Raw genomic sequence first — 13099 nt, forward strand, 5'->3', positions numbered from 1 at the left:
TGAAGACTAGGGAAATAACACAGACCTACGTGTACCTGGAACCCTGGCGGCACAGTGGTTAAGAGCTCAGGCTGCTAACCAAAAGGTCAGCAGTTCGAATCCACCAGCTGCTCCTTGGAAACTCTACGGGACAGTTCTACTCTGTCCTGTAGGGTTGCTATGAGTTGGAATCGACTTGACGGCAAAGGGTTGGTTTTAACATGTACCTACGAGGAGTGCTGGGAGAGTAATGGTTAAGCACTTGGCTATTAAATGAAAGGCTGGCAGTTCAAACTCATTCAGCAGCTCTGCAGGAGAAAGACCTGGCCATCTGCTCCTGTAAAGATTACAGCCTAGGAAACCTTATGTGGCAGCCCTATTCTGTCACATGGGGTCGCTATAGGTTGGAATGGACTCGACGGCACCCAACAACAACACACATACCTAGACCTGCATACACTCCAGCACACTGTTCTGTCACCTCAAAAAAACAAAGCTTGGAGGTTGTTCAGTAGATGCAAAACATGAATGCCCCACGTCCCCCAAACCCTGCCACCTCACTCTTCTTTTCAGAGGTAACTGCTACTAGCAATTATTATTCCAGACCTCTGTCTAGGTATTTAGAAATACATGTTGTTGCTGGGTGTCACTGAGTCAATTCCGACTCATAGCAACCCCATGTGAAAGAGAAGAACTGCCCCATAGGGTTTCTCAGTTTGTAATCTTTACAGAAGCAGACTCCTCCCACGGAGTGGCTGGTGGGTTCGAACCGCCAGCCTTTTCATTAGCAGCCAAGCTCTTAATCACTGACCCACCAGGCTCCTTATATACCCCAATACAGCTATTAGTTAAATAAATGAATCAAACTCCTCAATTTCTACCTAGCCACCTTAGTTCTTTTTTTTTTTTTGAGATCTTTTTTCATATTTGTGTATTTACAGATCTTTCAAAAAATGTCATATCATTATGGGCAAAGATGTACCACAATTCATTGACCCACCCTCCTGTTGATAAACATTCAGCCTGCTTCTTTGTTTTTGCTGTTAAAATGGCTAAATGTGTCACGATAAACATTCTTCTACTTGTTTCTTTCTACACAGGTACCAGTATCTTTATAGGGCGAATACACAGAATTGGTTTTGCTGGATGTTAGGGACTGAATTATGTCCCCCCAAAATGTGTGTCAACTTGGCTAGGCCATGATTCCCAGTATTGTATGACTGTCCACCATTTTGTCATCTAATGTGATTTTCCTCTGTGTTCTAAATACTACCACTATGATGTTAATGAAGCAGGATTACAGGCAGTTACCTTATTGAGGCAGGACTCAATCTACAAGACTAGGTTGTGTCTTAGGCAATCTCTTTTGAGATATAAAAGACAGAAAGGAGCCGAGGGAGAGGGGAACCTCATACCACCAAGAAACAAGAGCTAGGAGAATAGCACGTCCTTTGGACCTGAAGTCCCTGAGCTGAGAGGCTCCTTGACCAAGGAAGATTGATGACAAGGACCTTCCTGCAGAGCCGACAGAAAGAGAAAGCCTTCCCCTGGAGCTGGCACCCTGAATTTGGACTCCTAGCCTCCTAGAATGTAAGAGAATAAACTGCGCTTTGTTAAAGCCATCCACTTGTGGTATTTCTGTTATAGTAGCACTAGGTAACTAAGACATTGAATTAAGAGTGTATTCATTTAGAATATTGCTGTTGTTAGCTGCTGTCAAGTCAGCCCCCGACTCATGGCGACCCCATGCACAACAGAATGAAATCCTGCCTGATCCTGTGCCTGATCTATGATAAACTCCATATTGAATCTTTGTGATCCATATGGCTTTCATTCGCTGATTTTGGAAATAGATCACCAGGCCTTTCTTGCTAGTTTTTCTTACTCTGGAAGCTTTGCTGAAAACTGTTCAGCATCATAGCAAGACAAAATCTTCCACTGACAGGTGGGTGCACTGGCCGGGAATTGAACCCAGGTCTCCCACATGGAAGAAGAGAATTCTACCACTCACCTACCTCTACCCCGGAATATTGCTAGACACAAATTATCCTCAAAAAAAAAAAAAAAATCCTCCACTAATTCACACTCCCAGCCAACAGTGTAGGAGCACAACTCTTCCTCCACGCCCCACACCCTGCCAGCAATGAAGTCTCAATCATTTAAATTTTTGCCAGACACCGAGAGTATTTTCATATTGGTCATATGCCTTTCTTCATTTGTGAATTGCTTAATTAAGCCCTTTTCCCATTTTTCTTGTCGATGTGTAAGAGCTCTTCATATACTCTAGATATTAATTTATTTAAAAGTTGTATTTTCCAGTCTCTCACTTATTTTCAAACTTATTTATAGTATCTTTCATTATACTGTAGTTTTAAATTTTAATATGCTCATATATGTCAGTGTTTCCCTTTACAGCTTTTTAAAAACACCACCACAGATTGTTTGCACACACGTGTGTATCTAAGTACATGTGCATGTGTGTGCATATAGTATCGGGGGCAAGGGCCTTTCTTGGGATTTGGAGAGGGAGGCAGCAATTTGGATTCAACCTCCCTCTCTCTTGTTCTTCTCCTTTGGCCTGATTGTGCTACCACTTACCCCACTCTATCAGTCCAGCTCGCCCACTTTCCATTCTTGTTTACTGGCCTGACTGCTCTTCCATCTACGTTAAAGCAAAAACAAAAACAAAAAAACCCAAGCCAGCTGCCACTCGTCAGTTCCAACTTGGGGCAACCCCATGTGTGTCAGAGGAGAACTCTGCTCCACAGGGTTGTCAAGGGTCGATTTTTCAGAAGTAGATTGCCAGGCCTTTCTTCAGAGGCACCTCTGGGTAGACTTGAACCTCCAACCTCTGGGTGAGCAGCTGAGAGCATTAACTGGTTGTGCCACCCAGGGACTCCACCCACACAGCTACTGCCACCTCCTCTGTTTTACTTCCTTTGAGCAGTCTCACTGATTTCTCTCTTCCAGGACCTTAATTCTTGGTCGTCTTCCTCCTCCTACCCTTTTTTTCCTATGCTCTATATACCTTCTGGCATTTAGTTAATTTGCCCTCAGCCTTTTGCATTTCAGTAAATGGCACCATCATTCACTCACTGTGTCCAGGCCAAAAAAAGCTAGAAGTCTTCCCTATGTATTTCATTGCCTCTCTCACCTTTGGTCTGTCAGCAAAACTCATCAGCTCTCCTCTCAGAGTATCCCCCACATCTGTCCATCCCCCATCACCTCTGCTACCTCTGCGGAGTCTAAGCTGCCGTAACCTCCCTCATCTAACTGAAGGAATAAATGCAGAAAATCCTTTTGCTCACAGAAAGGCACTAACAACTTGGCCTACACTAGTCCTCTGAGTCCCTGACATTTACGAAGCTTTCCCTAATTTCCTGACTCCTTTCCTCAGGAGGAAATCTTTCCTTAGACCCCACCTGGTTTTCTGTTTTCTTTCCCCTTGTTGTTATTACTAGTTGTGGTTGAGTTGGCTCTAACTCATGGTGACGCCATGTACAACAGAATGAAACATTGCCCAGTCTTGCGCCATCTTCACGATCGTCGGTATGCTTGAGTCTGTTGTGGCTATCGTGTCAATCTATCTCATTGAGGGTTTCCCTCATTTTCACTGACCCTTCATATTACCAAACTTGGTGGCCTTTTCTATTGATCGATCTTTCCTGATAACGTGTCCAAAGTCAGCAAGCCAAAGTCTCGCCATCCTTGTTTCTAAAGAACATTCTGGTTGTATCTGTTCGTTCTTCTGGCAGTCCATGATATATTCAGTATTCTTCACCAATACCACAGTTGGAATGCATCAGTTCCCCTAGTGCAGACTGTATGCCTCTAATGGACTTCTGCTGGTTGGCCCAATCACCTTCCTTTAACAGCACCCATGCTGAACTGAGACACCCAGCCCTTCCCTCTTCTTGGTCCATGTGGTTGGTGGGGCTGACCCTCCTGGGTCTGGAGGTGGGCACGTGATCCACACCTACCCAATCAGAGCTCTGCCGCATTCGGTGTTGTATCGCATGCTGGTGTGAGAAAGAAACAATGTCCCAGTTGGGACCATGAGAGCTGGAAGTTTTGGAAAAGTGCTCTTTCTGCTGGATGCCTAAGCTAGCAGGACATAAGCCTAGAGTTGCTGCTGGCCATCAATGTCCCACTTAGGGAAGAAGCCACAAGAGAGGGAAGGAGGGCCAAAAGATGACAACAAATTCATAGTGACTCTAGGTACCTGGATACAGCCTGACCTAAAGTCAGCATGACCACCTGGACTTCTCAGTTATAGGAGCCAAATATTCCTCTGCTCCCTCCTTTTTTCTCTTTTTTGCCTAAGGCACTTTGAGTTGAGTTTCTATAACTTGCCACCAAACAAGAACTGAAAAATACAATGCCAGCCAAAGAAAATATCTCCTTAACAAAGAAATACACACGCTTTTCTCTCAGGGAATTATTTATTGCTCAAAACGACTCCTTGTGCACTTCACGTACACGGAGACTCGGAGCTCTATGCAAGAATACATGCACACAACATGTAGAGCCTCACCAGTACAGCCTTTGAGATGGGAGGAGGTGGCGGGAGGGGGTGGGAATGTCAGCCTCATTCTGATCTCTGAGGAGAAGTCCATAGAGTTTAATTCCAACACAGTCACTGATGAGATTCACCTAATTCCAAACCATTGCCACACACCCAATCATGCTAAAATGTCCCACCATGAATACGGCAGCAAAGATCACCCCAAAGGCCTGAGTTGAAAGATGTTGCCTGGCAATCTGTAAACATTCCTCAGGACAGAAAGGCGTCAAAGCCCAGTTTCTCACAAGAACAAGGGCCTTCCAGGGTGATATGAGTGGCTTTTATATTTTAGTCTTGAACTGAACATTGTAAAAATGACTTAGACTCTGATCATTATGGATGCTTACGGCAAAGACCAGGCTGAGACAGACTAGGAAGGAAGGCCTGGCGATCTACTGAAAATCAGCCAGTGAGAGCCCTATGGGTCACAACAGAATACTGTTCGATATAGTGCCGAAAGATGAGCCCCTAGGTTGGAAGCACTCCAAACACACAGTGGCCACAACAAAGAGTTCAGGTATACCAATGACCGTGAAGATGGTGCAGGACCAGGCTGTACACGGGGTTGCCATGAGTCAGAGCTGACCTGACAGGAACCAACAATAAGGCAAAGACCATTTGCACCAGAGCCGTGAGAACAAAACATAAGTCACCGTGCAAGTCTGGCCCCAGCCCCATAGCTGCCCGATAAAGAATGACAGGCTGGCTCCGAGGATGAGGCTGTCATCTTAAAAAAAAGAAAAAGACAAATGAGAACGGCTAATTCACAATGTACTCACTGAGTACATCTAAATGAAAGAAAAAAAGAAAAAGATTTAAGATAGTGGTTAGAAGAAGGCTATACTTTTTCATAAAGAGAAATAAGCAGGTAGACAAAAAAAAACCAAAAGGAATTTTTACAGGTTCTTAACCTCACACATAATAGCCTGCAAAATCCTGCAAGCAAATCTCAGTGTAAGTAAGAAAAGATAAGAAAAAAAAAAAAAAAAAAGGATAAAGAAACATACACGGGAAATAGACTTCATCCCTGAACTGTCTAACCTTCTTGCTCCAGAAGCCTGTGAACGCTCAGGAACGGGCCAATTCTTCATGTCATCCTGCAGAGCCGTCCCCAGACAAGGAACTGGACAAGATGGAGAGGAGCAAGAAAAAGAATGAAATGTAAACTCGGCAACAGTGTAAGCCATTATGATCGTACCAGTGTAACGGGAAGGAGAGAATAGAACAAAATGAATAATGTAATCAGAAAACGGATTCCGATGTCCTTTATAAGACAAATTGAATGGAGGAACATTTCAAGGGAAGATTTATGGGGCTTGAATAGAATAAAAAAGAAAAAGAATATTATCTAGATAAGAACATATCAAATAAGAGAAGCCTGGATGAGAGAGAGAATGAATGCCAAGAAACAAGAAGAAAAGGAAAACAGTTCATTGTTACCAACAGTAATTTTTTTGATATTTATTGTGCTTTAAGTGAAAGTAATTTTTTTAATTATCAAAAGAAATATGTGATGTTTTGAAGAATAGAGTTAATGAGGAGAACAATGTGAATACTGGACCACACTTGAGAAAAGGCTAGGTTTTAACGCACTTAAGGTTCAACACCCATTTATTGCTCGTACCTGCCCTAGGGTAGACATTGTAGCTGGAAACATAAAGGAGCATAAGGGGAGGTCTCTGTCCTCATAAGATTATTGTTTGAGGGAAAAGAGACCCTGAAGTCACTAAAATACAAAGTGATACATGCTCAGACAGAGGTCTGCAAAAATTAGATCTATAATGTTGTTGTTAGGTGCCATCAAGTAGACTTCTACTCATAGAGACCCCATGTGACAGAGCAGAACTGCTTCACAGGGTTTTCTAGGCTGTAATCTTTATGGACTCATACTCACAACAACCCTACAGAACTGCACCATAGGGTTTCCAAAGCTGTCACCTTTGTGCAAGCAGAGTGCCACATCTTTCTCCCATGGAGCAGCTGGTGGGTTTGAACTGCTGACCTTTTGGTTAGCAGCCTAGTGCTTAACCACTGCACTTCAGTTGGAATTGACTCGATGACAGTGGGTTTGGTTTGGTTTAATATTTATGGAGGCAGATCACCAGGTCTTTCTCCCACGGAGTGGCTGCTGGGTTAGAATTGCCGACCTTTCAGTTAGCAGTCCAGCACTTAACTGTTCGTTATGCCACCAGGGCTCCTTTATACCCTGTTAGACAATACACTCTGTGAGAATTACCCACGATTTACTGCTGACTCAGTAAATATTTATAAACAAGTGAGTTAGTTATTATGACTTTGTTCTTCCTCTGTGGCAACAGAGGTCAACCTTGAGATAGGTAAATTCCTTACATTCTGGAATCTCACCTTTTCTCCTTGTCATATCTTCCCCAGAAACTCTCTCCCCCCACATAGTAAACATGCACGTCCTGAGTCATCAGAACTCCTCGTGTTCACTGTTTGAAGCAAAATGAGTAAAACCCTGAATATGATAGATTCGGGGAAAGAGAGCAATCCAGCTCTCCTGGGGATCAAGACATTGTGCGCTCTATTAGGTACCAAGAACCTGTGAAGACAGAAAAACTACTCTTGACAACGAAAATAGGTGGTTTTATTAATTGTGGCTGTTTTAATGAAGTAATCCAAAAAGAAAGAAATGGTCTGGATTAACTGTTTTAGTCTGCTCAATAACTGACTTTCACGTTAATTAAGGAGAACAATAACACTGTGCTTTCCAGAGCTAACCTCTTTCTCCCAAGCAAATAAAAAAATTCCTTATGGATTGAATTGTGTTCCCCCAAAATATGTGTTGTAAATCCTAATCCCTATGCCTGTAGTTTGGAGCTCTGGTGGTATAGTGGTTAAGTGCTGGGCTGCTAACCAAAACCTTGGCAGTTCGAATCCACCAGCTGCTCCTTGGAAACCCTATGAGGCAGTTCTAGTCTGTCCAGTAGGATCACTATGAGTTGGAATTGGCTCAGTGGCAACAGGTTTGTTTTGTTTTTTATACCTGTGGTTATAACAACCCCGTTTAGGAATGGGTTCTCCTTCTTATGTTCTCTTTTGAGATATCAAAGCAGATTAAGCAAGCAGAGATAAGGGAAGATGGACGCCACGCCACATGAAGATCACCAAGGGACCAAGACACAGGTGAGATGAGACAAGGACCTTCCGCCAAAGCTGACAGACAGAGATAGCCTTCCCCTAGAGCCGCTGCCCTGAAATTGAACTTTCCAGACTCCTAAACTGTGAGAAAATAACTTCCTGTTTGTTAAAGCCACCCACTTGTGGTATTTCCGTTACAGCAGCACTAGGTAACTAAGGTGATCCCTAACATGGTCTATTTAGAAAATCGGTGTCTAAAGTTGCTGCCATAATAACATGGAAGCATTCCGCAGTTTTACTCCAAATGCTGGCACCCGTTCCTATTTTCTGCACTACTCTTCCCTTGATTTGATAGATCGTACGCATTCCTTTATTCATTCATTCACTCAGCATGCATTTACTGGTGGCTTACACTGTACTTGGTGTGTTATTAGCTACTGAGGGTTCCAAGGTGGAAACAGCAAATCCTCCGGAAATTCACCAGCTAGTGGGACATGTAAATAAACAATGACAAGATAATACGAGTGCCAGCCCAGAGGTCTGGATAGAGAATTCTCCCCGGGAGCTTGGAGAAGGAGCCAGGTACGGCTTCACTGAGAAGATCATGTTTGAGCTGAGACATGAAGTACAAAGAGGAATCGCTAAGAAGGCAAGGGCAATAAAGGGAGCGGGTCATGGGCAAAGTCGGTGTTGCTAGCTGCCGTCGAGTCTGCCCCGACACATGGTGGCCCCACGCACCGCAGAACAAAACACTGCCCGGTCCTATGCCATCCCCATAATCATTGTGATCCATAGGGTTTTCATTGGCTGATTTTCAAAGGTAGATTGCCAGGCCTTTTTTCCTAGTATGTCTTGGTCTGGAAGCTCTGAGGAAACCTGTTCAGCATCACAGTAACACTCAAGCACCCACTGACAGATGGGTGGCGGCTGTGCTTGAGGTGCATTGGCCAGGACTCGAACCCTGGTCTCCCGCACCGAAGGTGAGAATTCTACCACTGAACCACCACTGCCTCCACTGTAAAGGTACAAGAGGTGAAAGGGCCTACATGTTCACAGAGAGCAGGGTAGGAGACGAGGCTGGAGGGTTTTGTTTCTTGAGTCCAGCCTACCTTTTCTCTAGCCGTCTCTGCCCTCCAACTTCACTAACGTGAGTATTTTACTCTGTTTCCCTCCAACATATCTGACTCCCCTGAAAATCTAATTAAAGGCTAAATAAGAACACTCAAATTAAATACTGAATGTACTAGTTTTTTTTTTCTTTATAAACGGGAAACTGTGATTGAGGTGGCCAGTGATGAGGTTGCCAGTGCTGCTGTTGCAGGGTGCAGTCGAGTTGCTTCCGACTCATAGCGACCCTACGTACAACAGAACGAAACACTGCCTGGTCCTGCGTCATCCTCACAATCGATCTTTGTTAAAAGCCAATTGTGGCAGCCACTGTGTCAATCCATCTCACTGAGGGTCTTCCTCTTTTTCACTGACCGTCTACTTTACTAAGCATGATGTCCTTCTCCAGGGACTGATCCCTCCTGATAACACGTCCAAAGTCTGTGAGACAAAGTCTCCTCATGCTTGCTCCTAAGGAGCATTCTAGCCGTACTTCTCCCAAGACAGACTTGTTGGTTCTTTTGGCAGTCCATGGTGTAGTCAATATTCTTCGCCAACACCATAATTCGAAGGCATCAATTCTTCTTCGGTTTTCCTTATTCTTTGTCCGGCTTTCACATGCATACAAAGCAATCGAAAATACCATGGCCTGAGTTAGGCATACCTTAGTTCTCAAAGTGACATCTTTGCTTTTTTAACACTTCAAAGAGGTCTTTTGCAGCAGGTTTGCCCAATGCAATACGCTGTTTGATTTATTGACTGTTGCTTCCATGGGTATGATTGTGGATCCAAGGAAAATGAAATCCTTGACAACGACAATCTTTTCTCTGTCATGATGTTGCTTATTGATTCTGTTAGTGATAACTAATGAAGTTAAACTGTTTTCGGCTGCTATTGTTTATGGTTAAATTATCAGGCTAAGGTGACTAATCAAGACTCAGCCATCAAATGTACATAAATATTCAAATAAATTATTTCCTCTTTTTTTAAATAAAAGGATACATGTTCATTGTAGAAAAATGAGAAACTACATTGTTTTTTCGTTTTCACTATAATCTCACCCAGAGATAACAACTATAAGCCCACTGAAATGGATTTTTTTCAGACCATATTACGTGCACTTATATCTTTTTTTCTTAATAAAATGGTAGAATTCAGTTTTTGAACACTTTATTGTGAAATATAATACTTAACACTAGCTTGTACAGTGCAATGAATAATTACAAAGCAAACATCCATCAAATCGCTACCCAGGTCAAGAATTAGAACATTAAACAACTGGCACCCCAGAAGCTTGTCACATCTCATTGCCTCCCCACCTTTCCCATGACAGGAAACCAGTGTCATGACTTCTTCTTGATCATTTCTCACTTTTCTTCATCTACTGCTCCACAAGCACCTTCAAACAATACCCTTAAGCCTGTTTATAAACCTTGTGACAGTGGAATCACGCTGTATGTATCCTGTTGTCTTATAATTTTTATGACACATTGCATCTGTAACACTCACCGTCCATTGCAGCATGGAGCCCTCCGTCACTGTCATGGCCAAATAGCGATCCACAGCACGTAGATATCACAGTAAATTCACCTATTCTACGATAGATGGAAGTTTGAGTTTTTTCCACCCCCCGTTTTTAGCAATTATGAACAATGCCCCTCTGAACATACTTATACGTGTCTCCTGGCGCACATGTGGAATTCCCACGTTACGGCACATGTGACTCCTCAACTTAACTAGATAACACCATGCTCTTATCCGTAGTGGCTGTGCCCATTCGCCCACTGGCGGTGCATGACAGCTCCTCATGTACTACATCTTCACTGTTAGGAAAGTGGGAAAGCAATCTATCACATGGCCTTCTGACCAACCTGGACGGCCCAGTCAGAGTCCTTGGGCCCCGGGCATCCCCTGAGAATAGAGGCTGGGAAATGAGCCTTGCTTTGTTTATTCTTCTTCATCAGGGAAACGCCTTCCTTGTTGCGGATGCACAGTCTGCTTATTGCTTCTGTGTGCGCGTCACATGGCACCTGGCCAACCCATTTCTATATCTGTTCCTGGCAGGGAGGGAAGGAGATCACTCTTCTGCAGCACAAGAGAAGCCAGCACACACAGACCTGTGTCGGCTGCTCAGGGTGAGACCCGCTGGCCACAGGAGGCTGGCACCCACTATTGAAACCGACCTTGACTGTCTCTTCTTTATGCGATTAAAGCAGTGTTCGGGCCAATGCCCCTGTGTAAGTCATGTCTTTCTTGGCGACCTTGGATCCTGGCTTGACGGTTTGGTGTAGTGAGCAGGGTCGACGTTCGTCAACTCGTAGGAAGGCTAGATTTCTAAGTTTTTACCATTCTGATGAGTGTATACTTCATTGTGGTTTTACTTGCATTTTCCTGATGACTGATCAAGTTTAGCACCCTTTTCATATGTTGGCCGATTTTATTTTTTTCTTTTCTGGCACGTAGGCCAAGTCTTTTTATGCCTTTTCGTCTTTTTTCATTGATTTATAAGAGTAATAATATAATTTTGTAAGCTTTTTTAAAAAAACTTTATATAGCATGATCATCTTTCATGATAATATTAGTGTTAATATACAATATTTTAAAAATGTAAACTAATAACATAGTAGTTTAAATGATAACTCGTAACTGAGACCAACAGGCAGTGGTTCGAACGGAACAAAGGGATATTCTGAGGTTTAAATCAGGAAAGGTGTGTGTTAGGGTTGTATTCTTTCACCATACCTATTCTATCTGTATGCTGAGCAAGTAATTCAAAAAGGTGGACTATATGAAGAAGAATGTAGCATCAGGATTGGAGGAAGACTCATTAACCACCTTCAATATGCAGATGACACAACCTTGCTTGCTGAAAGCGAAGAGGACTTGAAGCACTTACTAATGAAGATCAAAGACCACAGCCTTCAGTATGAATTACAGCTCAACATAAAGAAAACAAAAATCCTCACAACTGGACCAGTAAGCAACATCATGATAAATGTAGAAAAGATTGAAGTTGTCAAGGATTTCATTTTACCTGGATCCACAATCAACACCTATGGGAACAGCAGTCAAGAAATCAAACAACATATTGCATTGGGCAAATCTGCTGCAAAAGATCTCTTTAAAGTATTGAAAAGCAAAGATGTCACTGGGAGGACTAAGGTGCACCTGATCCAAGCCATGGTATTTTCAATCACCTTATATGCATGCAAAAGTTGGACAAAGAATAAGGAAGGCCAAAGAAGAATTGATGCTTTTGAATCACGGTGTTGGTGAAGAATATTGAATAAACCATGAACTTCCAGAAAAATGAACAAGTCTATTTTGGGAGAAGTACAGCCACAGTGCTCCTTGGAAGTGAGAATGGTGAAACTTGTCTCATAGACTTTGGACATGTTATCAGGAGGGATCAGTCTCTGGAAAAGAATATCATGCTTGGTAAAGTACAGAGTCAGTGAAAAAGAGGAAGATCTTCAACGAGATGGATTGACACAGTGGCTGCAACAATGGGCTCAAACAGTAACAATTATAAGGATGGCACAGGCCTGGGCAGTGTTTCATTCTGATGCACATAGTGTTGCTATGAGCTGGAACCAACTTAACAGCACCTAACAACAACGATAACATAATTGAGATAGTTGCTACTATAAAATAGAAGCTGTGGTTATAAATATTGATCAGTTTGGAGTTGGAGGTAGAAGTTGGTAAAAGGCATAATGAGATTGTTTAGCGCAATGGTTAAAGGCCCAGAAACACAGCTCTACTGTGTACCTAGCTGTGTGACCTCAGGCAGATTACTTAACCTCTCTGTTTTCTCCTGTGTAAAATAGCAGTTATAACAGTAGCTACCCCGTGGGGCTGTTGTAAGAATAAAATGGGATAAAGTATTAAAAGTGTTTTGCACAGTGCCAGAAACCTACTTAAAAAAAAAAAAAAAAATTTTTTTTTTATGGTACTTACTGGCAATATTAATTTAGTTATTATAAATATTTGTTTAGAACCTACTTTTTTTTAGTTATTTAGTGCTGCTATAACAAATATCACAAGTGGATGGCTTCCACAAACAGTTTATTCTTTCACAGTTTAAGAGGCTAGAAATCTGAATTCAGCGTGCTAGCTTCAGGGGAAGGCTTTCTCTCTCTGTTGGCTCTGGGGGAAGGTCCTTGTCGTCAATCTTTCCCGGTGGAGGAGCTTCTCAGTGCAAGGACGCACTATTCTCCTGGCTTTTGTTTCTTGGTGGCATGAGGCCCCCCATCTCTCTGCTCCTTTCTCTCTTTTATATCTCAAAAGAGATTGACTTAAAACACAACCTAATCTTGTAGTTTGAGTCCTGCCTCATTAACATAA

The 13099-nt window shown here is 42.8% G+C and overlaps 1 protein-coding gene across 1 annotated transcript in view; it reads right to left on the minus strand.

The window, feature by feature from the left end:
* MTUS2 (microtubule associated scaffold protein 2) overlaps window positions 1–13099 on the minus strand; it is a 711801-nt gene that overhangs the window by 191984 nt on the left and 506718 nt on the right. The gene's annotated exons all lie outside the window — the stretch shown is intronic.

This window comes from Loxodonta africana, chromosome 23, assembly GCF_030014295.1.
Source record: "Loxodonta africana isolate mLoxAfr1 chromosome 23, mLoxAfr1.hap2, whole genome shotgun sequence".
Taxonomy (NCBI): Eukaryota; Metazoa; Chordata; class Mammalia; order Proboscidea; family Elephantidae; genus Loxodonta; species Loxodonta africana.